Raw genomic sequence first — 12,723 nt, 5'->3', positions numbered from 1 at the left:
GGGACCACAGGCATCTGCCACCACACCTGGCTAATTTTTGTATTTTTAGTAGAGACAGGGTTTTACCATGTTGGCCAGGCTGGTCTCGGACTCCTGACCTCAAGTGATCTGCCTTCCTCGGCCTCCCAAAGTGCTGGGATTACAGGCAAGAGCCACTGCACCCAGCCAATCTTTTGTCGTTGTTGTTTTTAAGACAGCGTCTTGCTTTTGTGCAAGTGGCGCAATCACAGTTCACGGCAGCCTCCTACCCCTGAGCTCAAGTGACCCTCCCTCCTCAACCTCCCAAGTGACTGGGACTACAAGTGTGCAGCCACCAGGCTTGGCTAATTTCTGTAGCTTTTGTAGAGACAGAGTCTTGCTTATGTTGCCCAGCCTGGTCTCAAACTCTTGAGCTAAAGCAATCCTCCCACCTCAGCCTCCCAAATGCTGGGAATGAGCCACTGTGCTAGGCCCATTTTAATTATTTTTAAGTGTACAGTTTGGGGCACTAAATATATTCACATTGTTCTGCAACCATCACCGCCATCCATCTCTGGAGCTCTCTCTTTCTCTTTTCTTTCTTTTTTTTTTTTTTTTTTGAGATGGAGTTTCGCTCTGTTGCCCAGGCTGGAGTGCAGTGGTGTGATCTTGGCTCACTGTAACCTTTGCCTCCCAGGTTCAAGCGAATCTCCTGTCTCAGCCATTTTTTTTTTTTTTTTTTTTTTTTTTTTGGTGGAGACGGAGCCTCGCTCTGTCGTCCAGGCTGGAGTGCTGGAGCGCAGTGTTGTGATCTTGGCTCACTGCAACCTCCACCTCCCAAGTTCAAGCAATTCTTCTGCCTCAGCCTCCTGAGTAGCTGGGACTACAGGTGCACGCCACCATGCCCAGCTAATTTCTTTTGTATTTTAGCAGAGACAGGGTTTCACCATGTTGCCTAGGCTGGTCTCAAACTCTTGAGCTCAGGCAATCCACCCGCCTTGGCCTCCCAAAGTGTTGCGATTACAGGCGTGAGCCACCGTGCCTGGCCTTGCCTCAGCCTCTTGAGTAGCTGGCATTACAGGCACGTGCCGCCTGGCTAATTTTTGTATTTTTAGTAGAGACGGGGTTTCATCATGTTGGCCAGGCTGGTCTCGAACTCCTGACCTCAAATGATCCGCCTGCCTCGGCCTCCCAAAGTGCTGGGATTACAGGCATGAACCACCATGCTTGGCCAGAACTGCCTTCCTTTTGAAGGCCGAGTAATATCCTATTGTACGTTTGTGCCTCATTCTGTTCATCCATTCATATACTGAGGGACACCTGTATTGCTTCCACCTTTGGCTATTGTGAATAGTGCTGCTATCAACAGGGTTGTACAAATACCTGCTGAAGACTCTGCTTTCAGTTCTCTGGGGTATGTACCCAGAAGTGGAAATGCTGGATCATAATGGTAAAATATACACAACAAAATTTACCATCTTAACCTTTTTTCTTTTTTTTTAGTGGTAATTCTGACTGGGCTTAGTGGCTCACAACTGTAAATCCAGCACTTTGGGAGGCCGAGGTGGGAGGATTGCTTGAGTCTAGGAATTCAAGACCAGCCTGGGTGACAGACAAAGTGAGACTCCATCTCTACAAAAAAAAGAAAAAAAAAGTAATTTTGTTTAATTTTTGAAGATTTGCCATCCTGTTTTCCTTACTCCTCCCTTTGGTGTGAAGTTTCTGTACTCACTGGGGCCTTCTGTGAATGAGGCAGTTCCAGGACAAGCTGCCTCCTGGTCCCCCAAGTGAGGCAGGCGAAGATCACAGAGCTGAGCCTTCCCTGGCTGTGACACGCCACTCCACAAAAGTCTCTTACTAGCGACTAAGAGCTATCACTTCCTCAAATTTTATCAGACCTGCCACCTTGCCTAGCAATTTTACAACAATTACTCTGGAAGAGTGACTTTGTACAAACAATCAGAAAGTATGAACACTGGGTGCAGAGGTGGGTGGCGGGCGGCCAGCTAGGCTCACCCACGAGCAGAGGATCTTGCTCCCATGGGCCAGCCTCACAGCACTTTGAAACTTCTGGCTTAGCAAAGTCACAAATTAGACCATTCAGAGGCCAGGAGGACAGTCAAGGCCACACATTGCTCTGGCGCAATTTCTCTTGGTGCTTGTGTGCGTCAGTTTCTTCAGCTCAGTTCTTTTTGGAATCTCCTTGTCATACTGCTGGCAAAACAGAGCCAACATAAGAGTACTATGGTGGGAAGGAGGCAGCAGGGCCCAGAGCTTTGAGGGGCCCATGTGACTTTAATGCTTTGGTGGCATCTGTCATAGACACAAATTGGGGTGGATGTCCCATTCGGGACATTTTCTCCAGGAGCCATGTTTGGACTCACCCTTTTAAAAAGATAACCCCTCCTTTTTCTACTTTAGACAAGCTTTTGGGGAAGCTTCCGTCTTCCTACTCAACTCCACCTTCCTGGTCAAATGATTGGTCCAAGGTTGGCATCATGGTACCTCACCTTCTGGCTCTTTGTTTTCTTTTATTCTTTTTTTTTTTTTTCCTCTTTTTTGAGACAGAGTCTTGCTGTATCGCCCAGGCTGGAGGACAGTGATGGTGCGATCTCAGCTCACTGCAACCTCTGCCTCCCAGGTTCAAGGGATTCTCCTGCCTCAACCACCTGAGTAGATGGGATTACAGGCGCCTGCCACCATGCCCACCTAATTTTTGTAGTTTTAGTAGAGACGGGGTTTCACCATATTGGCCAGGCTGGTCTTGAACTCCTGACCTCAAGCGATCTGCCTGCCTCGGCCTTCCACAGTGCTGGGATTACAGGAGTGAGCCACCGGGCCCGGCCAGAACTGCCTTCCTTTTGAAGGCTGAGTAATATTTTATTGTGTGTGTGTGCCGCATTCTGTTCATCCATTCATATATTGAGGGACACCTGTATTGCTTCCACTTTTGGCTATTGTGAATAGTGCTGCTATCAATAGGGTTGTACAAATACCTGCTCAAGACTCTGCTTTCAATTCTCTGGGGTATGTACCCAGAAGTGGAAATGCTGGATCATAATGGTAAAATATACACAACAAAATTTACCATCTTAACCTTTTTCCTTTTTTTCAGTGGTAATTCTGGCTGAGGTGGGTGGCTCACACCTGTAAATCCAGCACTTTGGGAGGCTGAGATGGGAGAATTGCTTGAGTCTAGGACTTCAAGACCAGCCTGGGTGAAAAAGTGAGGCCCCATTTCTACAAAAAAAAAAAAAAAAAAAAAAATTAAAAAGGTAATTTTTTTTAATTTTTGAGGATTCACCATCTTGTTTTCCTTACTCCTCCCTTTGATGTGAAGTTTCTGTACTCACTGGGGCCTTCTGTGAATGAGGCAGTTCCAGGACAAGCTGCCTCCTGGTCCCCCAAGTGAGGCAGGCGAAGATCACAGAGCTGAGCCTTCCCTGGCTGTGACACGCCACTCCACAAAAGCCTCTTATTAGTGACTAAGAGCCATTACTTCATCAAATCTTATCAGACCTGCCACCTTGCCTAGCAATTTTACAACAATTACTCTAGAAGAATGACTTTGTACAAACAAGCAGAAAGTATGAACGCTGGCCATGTACGCAAGTTTTAACAATCCAGGTGCTAGATCCTCCCAGAACTTGCAGATTACCCTGTGTACCCACTTTGTGAACTGCACACACAGTCCTGCTGTTCTGTTGTGTAGCCAGAGTTGAGACCCCTTTACATACTTCCTCAGGCAACATTTGGGCCAAACCCCACTCTGTAAACCTCCTCCCTCAACTCTGTGGCTTCTGAGCAGATCACTTTCCATTTCCATTTATTTCTTTTTCTTCTTTGCTTGGTTTCTGGCACACTCCTCTTTGAACTGCCAAGATCATGCTAGGTAAATGTTTATTGAATGTAAGCTAGCAGCTTGGTTTTATGAGACACATATTTTATAGCAAGGGGTTTCAAACTTGAACGTGTGTCAGGATCACTGGGGGTTTGCTGCAACAGCCCACCGGGCCCCATCCCTAGAGTTCCTGAGTAGTAGGTCTGGAGGGAGGCCTGAGAATTGTTTGCATTTCTAACAGGTTCCCAGGTAATGCTACTGCTGCTGGCACCAGTATCACCTGGGAACTTCTTAGAAATGAGGACCACACTGTTTTAGCGGAATAAGAACGTGTTCTCAATTCACATAGCGTCCAGCTAATCAAAACCGCAAGTAGAAACTAGAGGTATCACCAGCCTATAGACTGACTAACAGAGACTGTGAGCTCAGTCTGGCAGAGTGGAATTATAAGGCTGTGTGACCTTGAGCAAGTTATGTAACCTCTCTGACCTTCAGTTTGCTTATCCGCAAAATGGGATAATAATAATAGCCAATGTTTGTGATGTGCTTACTACATATGCCACACACTGTTCTAAGCACTCTACAGTAAGTATCATCACATTTCATCCTCATAACAAGCCTGTGAGTCGATACTGTTGCTATGCCTCTTACAGATGAAGAAACTGAGACATGGTAGAGTAGCTGGCAGGCAGTAGCTGGCAGGCAGTAGCTGGCAGGCAGTAGCTGGTGGGCAGTAGCTGGCACACAGCCAGTAAGAGGCTGAACCAAGATTCAAATCCGGGCAGTTGGGACCCAATGTCTGAGCTTTCATACTAGGGAGCCTCATACTAGGGAGCCCCTCTCGCCCCCTTCAGATCCCCCCTCCAAGGGCTTCTGGCAGGAAAGTGTGATGATTTGTAAAACGCTGGCTGATAGCCTGGTACACGGAAGCACTCAACAAAGTTTGTGGTTATTGTGAGTTGATGCCTGGACGTGCACCTATCTGTGTCCTTGTAGGCTGTGCCCAAGGACACCCCAGCACGTGTGTTGACTATTGCACAGATCCACAGAATATCAGACCCCAAAATCATGCCCGTTGGACAGAAGGGGGCTGTCCATATTATGTAATGTGTTAATTCTTGGGTCCTTGGATGGGACAAGGTTGTGAATATGCATCACTTAGAAAACTTATCAGCGAGTGAGGAATGGAGTTGTTTACAAAACCAAGCCCTTGACGTCTTCCTGGACCTCAGCCTCATCTCATCAGCTCCCCCTGCGGAGTGGGGCGGAGGCGACGGACACGCTGAACGCTCAGGGTCGGGAGGAGCAGGGGCTGCACCGCGCGCTACCTAGTGGCCAAAGTGAGCAGGTCCCCTAAAAGACGCGACGCCGCGCAATCTGCGGTAAATCACATTTCCTTGCGATTCTGCAATCACAAGTAGATTTGGAATGGGCTAGGATCCCCTGAGAGACTGTTTATAAGGAGGACGGTCTATGTAGATGCACTAATTTGAGGGAAGGAGAGCGTGGGAGGGTCTCTGCGGAGGAGAGATGCCTTCTCTCTGGAAACCCTGGACGTGAAGGCACCTGCCAGCTGCCATTTTTCTTGCTCTAAGCTTTTCTGCAAAGGAGAGAATAAAACTGAGATGCTTTACTAGGAACTCAGGTGGGAAAATAAACGGTTTCCTTAGGAAAGACGCCAGAGGCAGCGAGCAGTGGCAAAATCCAAGAGAGAGATGAGGTTGTTTTGTTGTTGTTGTTTTTGTTTGTTTTAAATCAATTTGGGCCAGGCGCGGTGGCTCACGCCTGTAATCCCAGCACTTTGGGAGGCCGAGGCGGACAGATCACAAGGTCAGGAGTTCGAGATCAGCTTGGCCAATATGGTGAAACCCCGTCTCTACTAAAAATACAAATATATATATATATATATACACACACATATATATATACATATATATATACATATATATGTATATACCTATATTAGCCGGTCGTGGTGGCACGCACCTGTAGTCCCAGCTACTCAGGAGGCTGAGGCAGAAGAATCACTTGAACCCAGGAGGCGGAGGATGCAGTGAGCCGAGATCGCCCCGCGGCACTCCAGCCTGAGCCACAGAACGGGACTCCGTCTAAAAAATTAAATAAAAAATAAATATTTCCCCACTCTGCCACATCGACAGGCCGGCATGGTTCACCCGTGGGAGGGGAGGAGCAGGTGTGCTAAGCAGTAGCTGTGGTTTTAAAATGTTTTTCTTTTCACCATCATCCTTCTTTATCCCTCAGTTTCATCCCTCTGTAGCCCCGGATGAAGGAGGTGGGCCGTTCTCGCATTGCTGTAAAGGAATACCTCAGACTGGGTAATTTATAAAGAAAGAGGATTCATTGGCTCACAGTTCTGCAGGCTGTACAGGAAGCGTAGCAGCATCTGCTTCTGGGAAGGCCTCAGGAAGCTCCTGATCATGGCAGAAGGCAAAGGGGGAGCAGATGCATCACACGGCGAAAGCAGGAGCAAGAGGAGCAGGAGGTGCCACACACTTTTTTTTTTTCTTTTTTGAGATGGAGTCTCGCTCTGTCGCCCAGGCTGGAGTGAAGTGGCGCGATCTTGGCTCACTGTAACCTCTGCCGCCTGGGTTCAAGCGATTCTCGTGCCTCATCCTCCCGAGTAGCTGGGAGGCCTCCACAATCACCGATCACTGTGTCCAAGGGAGAAGGTGCTGGAGGAGCGTGTTCTGCTCCTCAAGACTGTGGCTCAGAAGCAACATATGTCTCTTCTACTCCCATTGGCCAGAATTAGTCACATGGCCCCAACCTAACTGCAGTGGTGGCTGGGAATGTTGTCTTCCTGAGTACCCAGAAAGAGGAAAATGCAAAAAGATTTGGTGAAAATATAGTATTATCTTTGCCATAACAAGCATCCTTCCTTTGTTGATTTTTTTTTTAAATCAAAGGCAATAATTGGGGATAAATGTGTTATATCTCCTCTTGGAGAATATTTTGTTGTCATGTTAAAAGCCTCTGAAAAGTCTTGCAGTAAATATGGAATTTTTATTTAATCCGGCATTTCCCAGATTTGGTGATTGAGGCCTTCTAAATAATTTAATAGCTCTTGGAATTAATATTTGGAGGTATAAACTTTGGGAAATTGCCCTAAATGAGTCAACTGGTGAGTCCAAATCTTTGGGGGGAAAATGATGAGCAAAGAGATGAGTAATTTGTTCTACAAAAGCAGAGGACAGTCAGGTGCAGTGGCTCAGGCCTGTAATCTCAGCACTTTGGGAGGCTGAGGTGGGCAGATCACCTGTTAGGAGTTCAAGACTAGCCTGGCCAACATGGTGAAACCATGTTTCTACTAAAAATACAAAAGTTAGCCGGGGGTGGTGGCAGGCGCCTATAATCCCAGCTACTAGGGAGGCTGAGGCAGGGGAATCACTTGAAGCCGGGAGGTGGAGGTTGCAGTGAACAGAGATTGTGCCACTGCACTCCAGCCTGGGCAACAGAGCAAGACTCTGTCTCAAAAAAAAAAAAAAAAAAAAAAAAGTAAGGAATGAATTAGACCTGGGGCCGAGAGAGGGAGAGGATAACACTGGGGAAAATTTTCCTGAGATGGGAAAGGCCTGGGAAGCAATGACAGGCCCAGAGCAGAGGGTGATTCAGCCCAGGCCACAAGCTTGAGGGCCCTGGAGCAGATGCAGCTATAAACCAGGAGAGTCGGTGCAGCCAATGTCAAGAGCTGGGAGGCTCTTTTGGTGCCAACTTGTAGCCCAGCGTAGCTAGAGGAATCTTAGGGCTCGTTCAAACTACCTTCTTCATGTTATAGACAAGAAGGGTAGAGGCTTAGAAAAATGTAGTTTTTTGTTCTTAAAGTAATTCATATTCACGAAAGACAATCTGAACTAAGCACAAAGAAGATTTAAAAAAACACCACCACCATATTCTGGTCAGGCGGGATGGTTCATGCCTGTAATTCCAGCACTTTGGGAGGCCGACACAGGTAGATTGCTTGAGCCCAGAAGTTTGAGACCGGCCTGGTCAACAGAATGAGACTCCCATCTCTAAAAAAGAATTTATAAATTAGCTGGGCATAGTGGCACTTGCCTGTAGTCCCAGCTACTCAGAAGGCTGAGGTGGGAGGATCACCTGAACCCAGGAGGTTGAGGCTATAGTAAGCTGTGATCCCACCACTGCACTCCAGCCTAGGGGGGCAACAGAGCAAGACCTTGTCTCAAAAAAATATAAATATAAATAAAAATGTATTCCACCTTGTAAAGGTAAGTGTTTTATTCTGGAGGAGACAACTGCCACCAGGTGGCACCAAACCTAGCTGGCCTGGGCTGGTGGGGAACCCCAGCTGTGCAGGCTTTCCAAGGCCACTCATTAACCTCAAAATAAGGCAGCTCCACAAGTCATAGGTTGTATTTCTGGACCCCACTTACTGGTTATGAAAAGATTTTACCATTTATTTGATCAGTCTTGCTAATTGTGCTGTACAAATCTTCCACATCTTAAATTTTTGGGGGTCTATTTGATCAGTGAGAAAGATGGTTAAAATATCCATTGTTGACAATTTTTCCTTGTAGTTCAGTTTTTGCCTTGTATATTTTGAAGGTATGTTGTTAGGTGTGTAAGGGTTCATGCCTGATATGTTCTATTCAGTTATTTTTTTGATAAAAATGAAATATCTTTTTCTGTCCCATTCAATCCTTTTCGTTTTGAATTCTGTCTATAGCCATAGCACTCTGAACATGCCTGATCTTGTCTGAATTCTATAGAATCTGGTTGGTATTGCTAAACCAGCATTTTGTTAACATTTGTTTGATATATCTTTTTCTATGTATTTATTTTTTTAAAAAAGTTTTGAGATAGGGTCTCACTCTGTTGCCCAGGCTGGAAAGCAGTGGCACCATCATGGCTCACAGCAGCCTAGGCCTCCCCGGGCTCAGGTAACCTCAACCTCAACCTCCCAAGCAGCTGAGACTACAGGTGCACACCACCAAACCGGCTAATTTTTGTATTTTTTTGTAGAGACAAAAAAAAAATCCAAGAGACAAGGTCTCCCTTTGTTGCCCAGGCTGGTCTTGAACTCCTGGGCTCAAGCAAATCCACCCACCTTGGCCTCCCAAAGTGCTGGGATTACAGGCATAAGCCACAGTGCCCGGCCAATGCTCCTCTGTATGTAGTGCATAATTTCGACCTCCTGGTTGAGAGAAAGCTACTGTACCTCTATGTAGGTGACAGCATTCCAGACAGGAAAAGGTAACAAGGGTAAAGGACACAGAGACATGCAGATGAAACAGTACTTTCTAGCAGAAAAACGAGAGCTTGCTACGAAGCTGCACCCAGCAGAATTCCACTTACATCTTCGTGCCCGGAACTGGGTTCCATGGACACTACCAGCTGCAAGAGGGTCTGGGGAGTTCAGCCTTTTAAAATGAGCACATTGCTTCCCTAAAAAAAATAGGGTCTCCATTAGTAAGAGGGGAGGATGAATCTTGGGTGAATAACTGGCACTGTCTGCTTCGCCACAGTATTTTGCCTTTGCTATCTCTTATAAACAGCATATAAATGAGTTCTTTTAAAAACCCAATATGAATTTATAAACCTTCAATAATAAAATAGTATGACACCAGTGCATGAATAGACAGGGATAATTAGAACAGGATATAACTTTCAGTAATAGGCCTAAATACACATCATAGTTTAATAATGTAATGGGGGTGACATCTCAAAATACATGGGGGAAGTCATGGACTATTCAGTAAATTATGTAGAAAAACATAAGGTTAGACTTATACTTCACACCATATACCAGGATAGATTCTAAAAGGACCAAAGGCCAAAATGTAAAAAAAAAAAAAAAAAAAAAAAGAAAAGAAACCTTAGAAATCTGTAAGAAAACCTGGAATAACTGTTTTATAACATAATCCATATTTCAAAGTGAGTGTGATAGACCGCAAACGACCACAAATTCTTTGAAACTCTTTTCCATCAACAGATAGAGTCTATTTCTCTGCTCCTTGAATCTGGTCTGGGCTTGTGACTTGTGTAGATCAACAAAGTCATCAGAAATGCCACTGACAAGTTCCAGGGCCTAGGTCTCCAAAGGCCCTGAGCCTTTGACTGTGTTCTCTTGGAATGCTGTGGTCTGTGAAGAAGCCCAGGGAAGCCCACGAAAGGATGAATGACCGCGCGGGGCAGAGACAAGTCACAACTCAGATAGGTGAGCAAGGCCATCCTGGGCCATCCACCCCCAGCTGAGCTGGCCCTGACCAAAAGAGCCACCCAGCCACCTATAGAGTTGTAGGCAAACAAATGGTTGCTATTTCAAGCTGTTTTGTTTGTTTGTTTGTTTTACTACATATTGGAGTAATTTATTGCTTTGCAACAAAAGATAACTGTAACTTCACTTCTAAAAATTTATCCTGCAGATAGATTTGCAACATGTGCAAAATGGCAGACATTAGGTCCAGACCATGCATTGCCCCATTGTCTGTAAAATCTTTTTGGGGGGCAGAAAGGGGGATGACAGGGTCTCAGTCTGTCACCCAGGCTGGAGTGCAGTGGCATGATCATGGCTCACCACAGCCTTGACCTCCCGAGCTCAGGTGATCCTCCCACCTCAGCCTCCAGAGTAGTTGGGACCATAGGCACCTGCCACCATGCCTGGCTAATTTTTTTATTTTTTGTAAAGACAAGGTTTTGCCATGTTGCCCTGGCTGGTCTCAAACTCCTAGGCTCAAGCGATTCACCTGCCTCAGCCTCCCAAAGTACTAGGATTACAGGCATGAGCCACTGCACCCAGCCTATTGACCCACCGTTTGTAATATCTAAAGACTGAAAACAACCTAAACCTCTGTCACTAAAGGATGGATGAGTAAATTATTATATATTCATACCAAGGGATACTAGACAATGAAAAAATTTTAGCACCTATGTGCTGATATGGAAGGATCTTCAAGAATATTGCTAAGGTACACAATAAAAAGATACATACGGCCAGGCGTGGTGGCTTATGCTGTAATCCCAGCACTTTGGAAGGCCAAGGCAGGAAGGTCACAAGGTCAGGGGTTTGAGACCAGCCTGACCAACATGGTGAAATCCTGTCTCTACTAAAAATACAAAAAATTAGCCAGGCGTGGTGGCATGCGCCTGTAATCCAAGCTACTTAGGAGGCTGAGGCAGGAGAATCGCTTGAACCCAGGAGGTGGAGGTTGCAGTGAGCTGAGATCGAGCCACTGCATTCCAGCCCGGGTGACAGAGCAAGACTCTGTCTCAAAAAAAAAAAAAAGTATATGCAAGAATGTTCATAATTACCTTATTCATAATAGCTAAAACTGATTAATTCAAATGTCCACCAACAGGTAAACTATTGTGTATTCATACAATGAAATGCTACACAACAAAGAACAAATAACTAATATACCCAACGACATGGACGATCTCAAACAATATTGAGTCAAAGAAGTCAGACACAAAGAGAACATATTGCATGCTTCCATTTCTATGAATAGTAAGAGGAGATGGATCTGATCTATGGTGATGGAAGCCAGAGGGGCGGTTACCCCCTGGGGAATGGAGAGGGTGTTTGGACTGAAAGGGGCAAAAGAGGACCTTCCGGGGAGGTGGAAATGCTCCATGTCCAGATCTGGGAGGTGGTTAAACTGGTTCTTATAATGTATGTAAAAATCACCAAGTTGCACATTTAAGATCTATGCATTTTACTATGTGTAAATTATATCTTAATTTTTCTTTTTTTTTTGGAGACAGGGTTTGGCTTTGTTGCCCAGGCTGGAGTGAAGTGGCGCAATCTCGGCTCACTGCAAGCTCCGCCTCCTGGGTTCACGCCATTCTCCTGCCTCAGCCTCCCAAGTAGCTGGGACTGCGGGCGCCCACCACCACGCCTGGCTAATTTTTTGTATATTTTTAGTAGAGACGGGGTTTCACCGTGTTGGCCAGGATGGTCTCAATCTCCTGACCTCATGATCTGCCGGCCTTGGCCTCCCAAAGTGCTGGGATTACAGGCATGAGCCACCATACCTGGCCCCGTTTTGGACTTTTGAATCCCAAGCATAAATTACTCATTCAAACAATATTAGACGTTTAAATTTAAAAAGAGTCCAGCCTGAGAACTGCTGCACTTCAGTATGTGAGTTTATGCCATTGACTTCTGTCATTTGAAATTTTCCTCTATCCTACGTTTGTACTTTTCTTGTTTACCAGGTTTTTACCTCTTTCACATAGTCAGTGGGTTGAATTTTGTTGTTCCATTCCTCACCTGGCCCCAGTAATTTGAAAGGTTCTGTCTGTCCTGCAGTCACCCCCCACTTAACCCGCCTACTTAAAGCTCATTGTTTTACCATGTCTAGAGTTGACCATTATCTATAACCTCCCACCAAGCAGGTCAAGAGCCTTTGCAGACATCTGCCAAACCTTGGCACCCCTCTCCCTATGTATTTGGGAATTTTAGACTCAAATTTGGGAGGGGGAAGTTTCAAAGAGAAATCAATGGAAATATTTAATTTTAAATAATTTTACTAGGCACGGTGGCTCACGCCTCTAATCTCAGAGCTTCAGGAGACAAGGTGGGAGGATCACTCGAGCCCAGGAGTTTTAGACCGTATCTCTACAAACAATAAAAAAAAAAAAAATTAGCCAGGTGGGTTGCATACATCTGTAATCCCAACTACTTGGGAGGCTGAGGCAGGAGGATCACTTGAGCCCAGGAGTTTGAGGCTGCAGTGAGCTATGATTGGGCCACTGTACTCCAGCCTGGATGACATAGTGAGATCGTCTCTAAAATAAACAAACAAACTTCTATATTTACCATCGTGGGTCTTAGTATCCCACTACCTTCTCCTGAATTCCTTTTTGTTACTATGTATCTGCCAGTAATTCCTTTGTTGTGGGTTTGTAGGTGATAATCTTTTTTTTTTTTTTTTTTTTTTTTT

Source organism: Hylobates moloch, unplaced genomic scaffold, assembly GCF_009828535.3.
Source record: "Hylobates moloch isolate HMO894 unplaced genomic scaffold, HMol_V3 SCAFFOLD_19, whole genome shotgun sequence".
Lineage (NCBI taxonomy): Eukaryota > Metazoa > Chordata > Mammalia > Primates > Hylobatidae > Hylobates > Hylobates moloch.
The sequence above is the reverse complement of the archived record's forward strand: the minus strand, read 5'-3'. Positions refer to the sequence as shown.